General features: G+C 39.4%; 2 pseudogenes; one reads left to right on the forward strand and one right to left on the reverse strand.

The window, feature by feature from the left end:
• Nucleotides 1-1,566: 1,566 nt before the first annotated feature.
• LOC114498767 lies at nucleotides 1,567-3,191 on the reverse strand (annotated as a pseudogene).
• A 438-nt stretch (nucleotides 3,192-3,629) lies between these two features.
• Nucleotides 3,630-4,767, forward strand: LOC114498768 (annotated as a pseudogene).
• Nucleotides 4,768-10,262: the final 5,495 nt, after the last annotated feature.

A 10,262-nucleotide genomic window follows, 5' to 3' on the forward strand; every position in this document is an offset into this window, starting at 1 on the left:
ATGCCCAAACCACTGAGCCACACCAGTCAGGGCTAAACACTACTTTTGAAAAATAAATCAGTAATAAGACACAGAAGGAACAAAATGAGATTGTGGAACAATCCAAACATTACCTTACACAAAACTTCCAAGTATTTTCTCATCAAATCTTTTATTTTAGGGGAGACATTGAGAAGATGATGTCTAAATTTTATTTCATTTTTGCTTCAAAAGTCTTTTATAGTTGTGGAGGTGGTAGTGGTTATGAGAAAAGGAAAGTCTATACTGGTCAGAGTGGCCTGTGCATATAATTAAGGTTGACTAAAGATCCATTTGATAAAATTTTAATGAGGAAGGAAGACTGGTGTTGTAGAAAGAGTTCAAGTTGCCTCTGAAGTTGACCTGAGAGTTAGGCAGGCCTGGTTTTGAATTCTGACCATGACACTGGGTAGGTAACCATGAGTTGGATACTTGATCTCTAAGTCTCAGGCTTTGGCTAATTTTCTTTCTCATTCCTATTACCAACCCTGTCAGACCTTTCTTTCAGACTTCTCCCCCATCTTCTTGCCTCTAGGACAATGACCCTTCTTCCCAAGTATAAAACTAAAGTAGTAATCCATTAGATGAGAACTCCCTGAAGTGGGGAAAAGAACTTTATAAACACACACACAGATAAAAAAAACAATAACCCTTCAATTTCTGGTCTCTTTTACCTTCAAAGATGGCCATATGGGTGCCCATCCTGAGGTCTCTCCTTATCTAGGTTGACCATATAAATGATCTTCCAAACTATAAAAGAGTGTGAAAGGAGTAATGTTAATCATTATAGCAGGACAAGAGGTATAAACCAGCACTGTTGTGAACAGCCAGAACATCCTTAAGCTCTTGTTAACAAAGAAAGAGGTATACTTCTTCCTTTTCACTGGCTCATTTCTATAAGCATTTTAACATGACAAGACTTGCCCTTCTTAAAACTAACAAATGAGCCCCCAAATTAAAAATCTTCTTTCTGCCCATATCCCATTGCAGTTACCCCCTTTTCTGCTCCCTTCACACAAACTTTGTTCTTTGTAAACTACTTCCTCATCTCCTACCTACCCCTCCATCTACTGAAAAATGGCTTCTGCCTTCATGACCTGGTGAAACTGCTTTCACCAAAATCACCATTGAAGGATCTAGTAGATCCTTCCAGTCCTATTTTACTTGAATCTCAGCATTTGATATTTTGTATGGTTGTTCTGTTTTGGAGCTCCCTTCTTCCCCTAGCTTCTGTTAAAACACTCTCATGTTATTTTCTTCTCTCCCTTCCTTTCTTTTGGACACACTTGTTTTTTTCACAGATCTCCTTTTCCTTCTTATTCCTTAGGTATTGTTCAGCCTGTAGATCTTGTCTTAGGACCTTACTCTTTCTAACTCTTCAGTGATCCTGGAAAATCTTTATTCTCATTCCTGCAGTTACCTTCTAGAAGGGCTAAAGATCTCAAACATGTCCCTACAGCAGGGGTCCCCTGTTAAGAACTGGGCTGTTAGCAAAGCTCACCTGAGCTCTGCCTCTTGTTCTGCACCTCCTCCCCACGAAACCAAATATTAATTGACCATAAAAGCACGGGTTTATTTCTGGGCTTTCTGTTCTGTTCCGTTGATCTATATACCTGTTTTTATGCCAGTACCATGCCGTTTTGTTACAGTGACCTTATAGTATAGCCTGATATCAGGTATTCTGATACTTTAAAAAAAATTCTTGGGAACCATGAAATCCTTACAAACATAGCTCATTTCTGCAGATTATTATCCAAACGTGTACAAAATGCAACCAAAATGGTAAATTCCTTAAGAACTTGAAGAAGTGCAACATTGAAACCTACAATTATCCAGCAGCAAGTGTTCCAGCTTTCAGTTGCCACCTACTTCCTCTTCCTCATCCCAAGAATTAGTGGGATGAAAATGTCTTCACATTGAATATTTTCATTTCTTCCTTCTTGGCATCTGGGCATGGCTGTCCAACACCTTGAGGAAGTGGGATATTTTTGCCCACATACGTCTGTGAATGTAGGCCTTAAAGCACTTGATGTTGTAGTGCAGGTGGTCCCAGCATGGGTGAAACAGGTGGATGATATTGTCTCCAGCACTGGCATTGGTGTGGGGAGGGAACAGCATGAAGGTAATATAGCCAATGTTGTCACCCACAGCAGCATAATTGCCTTTCAGCTCCAGAGGAGGTTCTCTGTGACTAAAAAGGGTCTGTGGGGTTATGTGGCTGGCTCTATGTTCTTCTTTGTATTCCTGCGTGAACACCTCCCAACGACCACATCACTGTCATCCTTAAATACTGTGATAAAGTCTACTGTGATTCTGTCCTTTTTAGACTCAACATGCATGGTTTTATCATCCCTATTATGGATAACTACCCTATTCTCTCCTTCCTCGCCCTCTTCTTGGAACTGGAAGTATTTCTCAAAGACAGAGGCAAAACAATTTCAGTGTGTACAATGGAATCCTTGGATGCAGTCAGATTTTTTTCAAGGTCATATAGCAAAGAGGTGCTGTATCCTGATTCTAGATTTACCAAGAAATGCTGTATACTCTCTTTAGTAACTTATCAACACCATGTGCCTGAAGTTCCTTGTAGAATTTTAAAGAAATACTGATGAACACTTTTGTTTTATCTCTAGTAGGATTTGAAACATGATAGAGGACACCATCAGAATCTGTAAATGTTACTTCCACTGCTTCTGATTTGTTTCTGGTGGCTGTGTTCTTGAACTTGAGCACAAGTGTCTCTTCAGTGATGTGGTTGTACACCTCCAGCAGGATTGTGGCAGTGGCTGCCCTAGAAGCCTAAACTCACCTGAATCTACCTGCCACTGTCTCACCCACAAGTAGGAATGCCTTTTTTTCTTCTCTCTCATTCTAGAGTTCCTATTCGTCCTTTAAGGGTTGAGTTCAAGAGTCACATGTACGGTAATTATTTATTACATATATACTTCTCTTTCTCTTTAGATTCTGATTTTCTTCCTAGGCAGACATGTCTAATTCTACTTTAAGTTGATTAATTTTAGAGAGGAAGAGAGAAAAAAACATTGACTTGTTGTTCCTCTTATTTATGCATTCATTGATTGATTCTTGTATGTGTCCTGAATGGGGATCATACCCACAATCTTGGTGTATGGGGATGATGCTCTAATCAACAGAGCTACTTGGCCAGCACTCATTCTGCTTTATATGTCTAGCCCAGCATATAACAAAATTTTAATATAATTTTTACTAGTAAGAAAGACATGGACAAAAACCTTTGAGTAAAAGAATGCTTCATTTGAACTAACTTAAGAGCTAAATTGTTTCCCTTGCTTCACAGAATGCTAATTTTATCTTGTAGTGAGAAAAACATTTTTGCCTAGGATTTTGAGACAACAATTTTTACAAATATTGATACAGGCCAGTTGTCCTTTATGTCTTTTGGGTCACTGGTGACTTTCCTAATGGCCAACGTCTAGGTATCCACTAGAAATATTTTTGGGATATATGTAGGAGGTTGGGACAAATTAAGTGCTTTCAAAACTATTGGTATGGAGATATGTTTGTTAGATCACTCCTTTCTGCCAGTGGACACTGCTGATTAAGCATCATTGGTCTCCCCTCCTGCAGCCTTTATGTCTAAGTCAGAGTATCCCAAAGACCAGAACAGCTGTGGAAGCTCTTTATTGGAGGTTTGAACTTTGAAACAATAGAAGAGAGCCTGAGGAGTCATTTTGAGCAATGGGGAATGCTCACAGATTGTGTGGTGATGAGAAATCTAAACATCATGCACTCAGAGGCTTTGGGTTTGTCATGTATGCCACCATGTAAGAGGTGGATGCAGCCATGAATGCAAGGCCACACAAGGTGGATGAAAGAGTTATGAATCAAAGATAGTTGTCTCAAGGAAAGATTCTCAAAGACCTGGTGCCCACTTAACTGTGAAAAAGATTTTTGTCAGCGGTATTAAAGAAGACACTGAAGAACATCATCTAAGAGATTATTTTGAACAGTATGGGAAAATTGAAGTGATTGAAATCAGGACTGACTGAGGCAGTGGCAAGAAGAGAGGCTTTGCTTTTGTAACTTTTGATGACCATGTTTCTGTAGACAAGATTGTCATTCAGAAATACCATTGGGTAAATGGCCACAGCCCTACCTAAGCAAGAAATTGCTCGTGCTTCATCCAGCCAAAGAGGTTGAAGTGATTCTGGAAACTTGGAGGAGGTTTTGGAGAGAATGGCAACTTTGGTCATGGAGGAAACTTTCAGTGGTCCAGGTCACTTTGGTGGTCCCCATGGTGGTGGTGGATATGATGGCAGTGGGGATAGCTATAATGGATTTGATAATGATGGTGGTTATGGAGGAGGTGGCTCTGGTTACTCTGGAGGAAGCGGGGGCTCTGGAGATGGTGGACAGGGTTATGGAAACCAGGTCAGTGGCTATGGCAGGAGTGGCAGCTATGACAGCCATAACAAAACAGGGAATGGAGATGGTTTTGGCAGTGGTATTGGACATAATTTTGTAGGTGGCAGAAGTTACAATGATTTTGGCATTCACAATATTCAATCTTCAAATTTTCTACCCATGAAAGGAGGAAACTTTGGAGGCAGAAGCTCTGGCCCCTTTGGTGGTGAAGGCTAATACTTTGTGAAACCATAAAACTAAGGTGCCTGTTCTGGTTTCAGCAGTAGCACTAACTATAACAGAGGCAGACGTTTTAATTACTTCCAGAAAACAAAGCTTACTAGAAGAGGAGAGCCAGAGAAGTGACAAAGAAGCTACAAGTTACAACAGATTTGTGAACTCAGCCAAGCACAGTGGTGGTAGGGCATAGCTGCTACAAAGAAGACACATTTTAGACAAACTCATGTGAATAGGCAAAAACAAAAACAAAAACAAAAAAACCCCAAACAGTTTTAATGTGTGTTTTTTTTTGTGCCCATGCTGTTGATTGTTAAATGTAATAGTCTGATCATAATGCTCAATAAATGTCTTTTTAAAAAAATGTGCTCTGTAAAGTTAGTCTGCTCTGAAGCCATCAGGATAAATTACCCCAACAGTGTGAAGTTAGAACTCCTTCAGGGTGATGCCAGGTTCCATTTAAAATTTATTTACGACCTGCTTGGGCACACAAGCCACTGTCTTCAGAAATCTTTGGTGTAGTTGAACTGATTAGTTATTGTGTTGTGACCTTCAGTTCACCATTAAAAGGGTCCCTCGAGCAGTAAAAAAAAAAAAAAAACCCTACTGGTATTCCACAAGTTTTAAAAAATTATTTATTGTTGTTCAAGTACATTACCCCCCACCACTCCATCCACCCCCATCAAGCCATCCCCACCTCCCCCCCTGCTCCTTCTACCCTCCTTGGTTTTGTCCATGTGTCCTTTATAGTTGTTCCTGAACCACCCCCCCATTATCCCTTCCCACCTCCCCTCTGGTTACTGTCAGATTCTTCTTAATTTCAATGTCCCTTAATTATATTTTGCTAGCTTGTTTGGTTTGTTGATTATTTTCCAGTTAAAGGTGAGATCATATGGTATTTGTCCCTCACCACCTGGCTTATTTCACTTAGCATAATGCTCTCCAGTTCCATCCATGCTGTCACCAAGGTAGGAGCTCCTTCTTTCTTATTGCTGTGTAGTATCCCATTACATAAATGCACCATAGTTTTTTGATCCATTCATTTACTGATGGGCACTCAGGTTGCTTCCAGCACTTGGCTATTGTAAATTGTGCTGCTATGAACATTGGGTGCATAGGTTCTTTTGGATTGGTGTTTCAGGGTTCTTAGGATGTAATCCCACCAGTGGAATTGCCAGGTCAAAAGGCAGTTCCATTTTAGTTTTCTGAGGAAATTCCGTACTGTTTTCCACAGTGGCTGCACCAGTCTGCGTTCCCACCAATAGTGCAGTAGAGTTCCCTTTTCTCCACATCTTCTCCAACATTTGTTGTTTGTTGATTTGTTTATGATGGCCATTCTCACTGGTGTGAAGTGGTATCTCATTGTGGCTTTAATTTGCATCTCTCTGATGGCTAGTAATACTGAGCATCTTTTCATATGTCTCTGGACCCTGTGTATGTACTCCTTGGAGAAGTGTCTGTTCAAGTCTTTTACCTATTTTTTTTTAATTGGGTTGTTTGTCTTCCTGTAGTGGAGTTGTGTGAGTTCTTTTTATATTTTGGAGATCAAATCCTTTTCTGAGGTATCATTGTATGCCACAGATTTTAATGACAATCAGTATTTTTCTCTCTGGAAAACTTTAGAGAAAGTAATGTCTCTGAAAACATTCTTTTTCCCTCTTAATCTCTACAATTCCTCTTCCTTTTCTTTCATTTGCCTAGACACTAACTATAACTTAGACCTTACCTAAATGCCTCCAGCTTTGATCAAAGTCCTGCTGACTGGCATCTGGGGCCTCTTATGGGCAAATGTCCTTTTTATGTAGTGTTTTCTCTACTTAGTCCAGCCCTTGGCCTTCTCCCTCCCAGCCTAGGGAGGGAAACTGGGTGGTTGAAACTACTTCTGCTAACTAGAAGGAATTGGGCATTGCTGGACACAAAGCCAGGAATTTGAACTCTGCTAAGGAATGGAATGAGGGTAGCTGCTAACTCAGAGAAGAACTAGGAGCCTGCTCTCAGGGTGGCTGCCTACATGAGGGAGAGATTCTTCTGCTTCTGATAACAGACACCTTGTTCAGTTCTTGTCCTGATTCTTCTCTTGCTGCTTTTCACTGTATCCATGAGCTTTTTGGTAACTTTACTTCTCACCAAACTTTGCAATTTGCTGTAGATTTCAAAACTCAGGCTCCACCTCTCTTTCCTCTAAAGCTGCATTCCCCCCAAAGTTGAAAGCCAACAAAGACGATCATGTTTCTTTAACTCCTTCTTTCAGGGTCCTGGAACTGAACTTTTTGGGCCCATATGCCAGACAAGCTCTCTTTTATCCCATCACTAATATAAAGGTTCCCAAAGCATTTTGATTTTAGGTTGATCTCCAACCTAGAAGCTGAGAAAAGAGTTAAATACTCTTTTCAGAAATACTCATAATAATACATTCATGCTAGGACACTGATGATCCTTCGTTTGGGATAGCCCCTGGATTTCTCAGTTTTAACAACTGATTTTTGATGTTGTTTACTTTTTTTCTCCATTACCTTGATATTTTTGTCCCACTGTTTTTTTTCTTTCTTTTCTTTTCCTTCATGTCTGTAATCTGCTTCTCTCTTGATAGAATTTTCTCTTTTCTTCTTGATTTTTTTTTTCTAGTCAGGCTTCCCTTTCCTCTCTCTTGTGGTAACCTCTCCATTCCAGGATTTAACTTGCAGAATTTTATGAATCACTAAAAAGTGATTGCTAATCAGGGATAAGGGCAATTCATTCCGTTTGGGTTTAGATTCCTGGTCAGGCCTAGCTCTTAACTGCATGTGTAATCTTTCTGTATCTCCCTCCTACTGCTGTCTCAGCACTTCTTCTTAAATCTGTTACCCACACTTTTCTGGAGAGAGAGGCACCTTTTCTCATTTAAATTCCTCTACACTTTTGATTTCTCAGACATATGGCTGCCCTAAAACTGGCCCATGAATTCTGAAGCAAAAACCAGTTATTATGAAAATCTTTTCCTTGAGAGTCCTCTGTATGATTGCTCACATTAGCTGTTATTTTGTAAAAAGAGCACTAGATTTAAGAGTTAGAAAAGTTCCAGTTTTGCTCCCTATTGGCTGTGCAACTGAAACCAGAAAAGTTGGCATTTGTGCTGCCTGTCACTACCAGAACCAATAAGTACAGACAAGGATTGAATCTTTATGAGTGCTTTATTCAGGTGCCAGTGAGCTGAGAAGACAGTGGGTTATATACCCTATAAGTGGTCTTAACATCTCATCTCAAGCTGACCTTTTTTATAAGGAGAAGAAAAGGGTAGGTAAGGGGTTTGGAATTTGGGGGAAAGGTTAATCAGATAAAAGTTGCAGACCAGTGATGAAAATCTAGCATCCTTTCGTCTGCTGACCAGTGGTTCATTATCTGCATCCTAGTCAATGAATGTTCTCTCCCTGGAGTACAATGGCTCAGATACCACTTTGATCATTTGCAGTCCTCCTGGGACACAAAGGTTGAACTGGTTGCATTCTAGTTCCTGGAATAAGAGCTTTCTATGTGCATTAATCACTAAACCTATTAATTATAACTACAGCTAAAAAAAATTAACTCTTGTGTTTCCCCATCATTTCCCAGTTAGTTTTAACTATCTTATTTCTATTAGATTAATTTCATATGGAAGTAATCATTTTGCTTCTGAGCATTAGAAAGTCTCATAATTGCAGACCCACATAAAGGACACACTGTGTGCAACAAGAAGCTATGATACAGAAAAAGATAAAAAGGATAAAAACAACAAGTACCTCTCTAAGGCCAGTAATACTAGGCAGCTAGGAGGTTAGATTAGATAAACCAACAACAAAGAATCCCTCTCTTTATATTGAACACTACTTCATCTACTTGCTTTACGTTATGCAGTATGAGCTGTGGATTATTAGTCAGGTTGAAGCAGCAGAGTCCTTTAAATTCTTCACATTCATGATTAAGTCTTAAAAGGAGGTAGTTTATAACCACACAATCTTCTAATACTGCTAACTTGTCCTAGTTCTTCAATAATGGCATGAATGGCTTGAGGGTGGCATTCAAAGATTTTACCACAACACAAGCTAACCTACTTTTATATTCAAAGAGGTTACCATGATTACAAGTACAGTCAAAGTATTACAAGTATTACAAGTATAATCAAAGGTATATATTCAGTGAGGCTAAAAAAGTGCAAACCAATGTTATAATCAGGTACAAGAAAAAGTTCACATCAAGCCCAAGTGGTGGGGGGCTTCTGAGGCATAAACACCATCAGTCTTCCCAGAGAGCATGGTCCCCTAGAACTATTTGCTGGAACATAGAAATAAACAGTCCTTCTACATATGTCTAGTATGTAGAAACCATCTTGCAGGCAATTTGATGTGACTAAAGGATAAGACACATTAATGGTGGTGTTGTAATTCATCTCCCCATCTGCTGAAAGCACAAAACAATTTTTAGTATAGTTGACAAAAGTTGCACACTTTCCAGCTTGGGCTACATTAGTGACTTTTAAGAAAAATATTTCCCTGTCCTTTAGAGTTACCACAGGTCCCCAGTTATAAATATCAAAGCAGGTGATGGTCTTATTGATATGGAGAAACAAAGTATAATTTTGAAGGCTTTCCAGGGGGATACAAACACTTACAAGATGTGAAATGAATGTTTGTTTGACATAGGTTCATCCTTCAATACAAAAAATAGACATTTAGAACATTTTTTTTGCTAAATGTGCCCAAAATATTTTTATCTCATTTGAAAGGAATAAGTTCTCTGCAACATGGGATTAAACAAAAAATAAGGAAAATAATATAAGTCATTGTTTTCAAAAGATGATTTTCAGGTCTTCTTGTGGTTTGGTGGTCCATTGTTCTGGTGCTTTCTTTAGTTGGTGTGATGAATGCAAGGTTTTTATTTCTGCCAATTTCACCATGGTTGGGGGTAGTGAGGAGTACATTCCAAAGCCCAGTCCACTTTTCTTCTAGTCAGATTTCTGGGGACCCTATCTTCCAAGTCTTGAGTAGGAACTTATCTGAAGGCTCAAAGGAGTGTAGTGAACCTGTGTGGCAGATGTCTCTAATATAAGCTAGGTCATTAATTACAGCTAAGGTCTGACTTAAATGTTGTACATAGTTCTTTTTTTAAAAAGTATATTGTATTGATTATGCTATTACAGTTATCCCAATTTCTCTCTCTCCTTTATTCCCCTCTTTCCTGGTTTGCCTCTCTCACCTTCCAGCATTCCTTCTCCCTTCCCTCCACACTTCATGTCCATCGATTTTACATATAAGTTCTTTGGCTTCTCTATTCCTATATGATTCTTAACCTCCCCTATTTTGTGCTACCTATTATGCTTCTTATTCCCTGTACCTTCCCCCGCCATTCCTTCCTCCCCCTCCCCACCAATAATCCTCCATGTGATCTCCATTTCTGTGATTCGGTTCCTGTTCTAGTTGTTTGCTTAGTGTGTGTGTGTGTGTTTTTTTTTGAGGTTTAGATGTTGATAGTTATGAGTTTGTTGTCATTTTGCTGTTCATAGTTTTTTAAAAAATTATTTTATTGTTGTTCAAGTTCAGTTGCCTGCATTTATCCCCTATCACTTGCCCTCACCCCAGCCATCCTGACCTCCCTCCCCTGCTTCCACCCCA

Source organism: Phyllostomus discolor, chromosome 6 (assembly GCF_004126475.2).
Source record: "Phyllostomus discolor isolate MPI-MPIP mPhyDis1 chromosome 6, mPhyDis1.pri.v3, whole genome shotgun sequence".
Taxonomy (NCBI): domain Eukaryota; kingdom Metazoa; phylum Chordata; class Mammalia; order Chiroptera; family Phyllostomidae; genus Phyllostomus; species Phyllostomus discolor.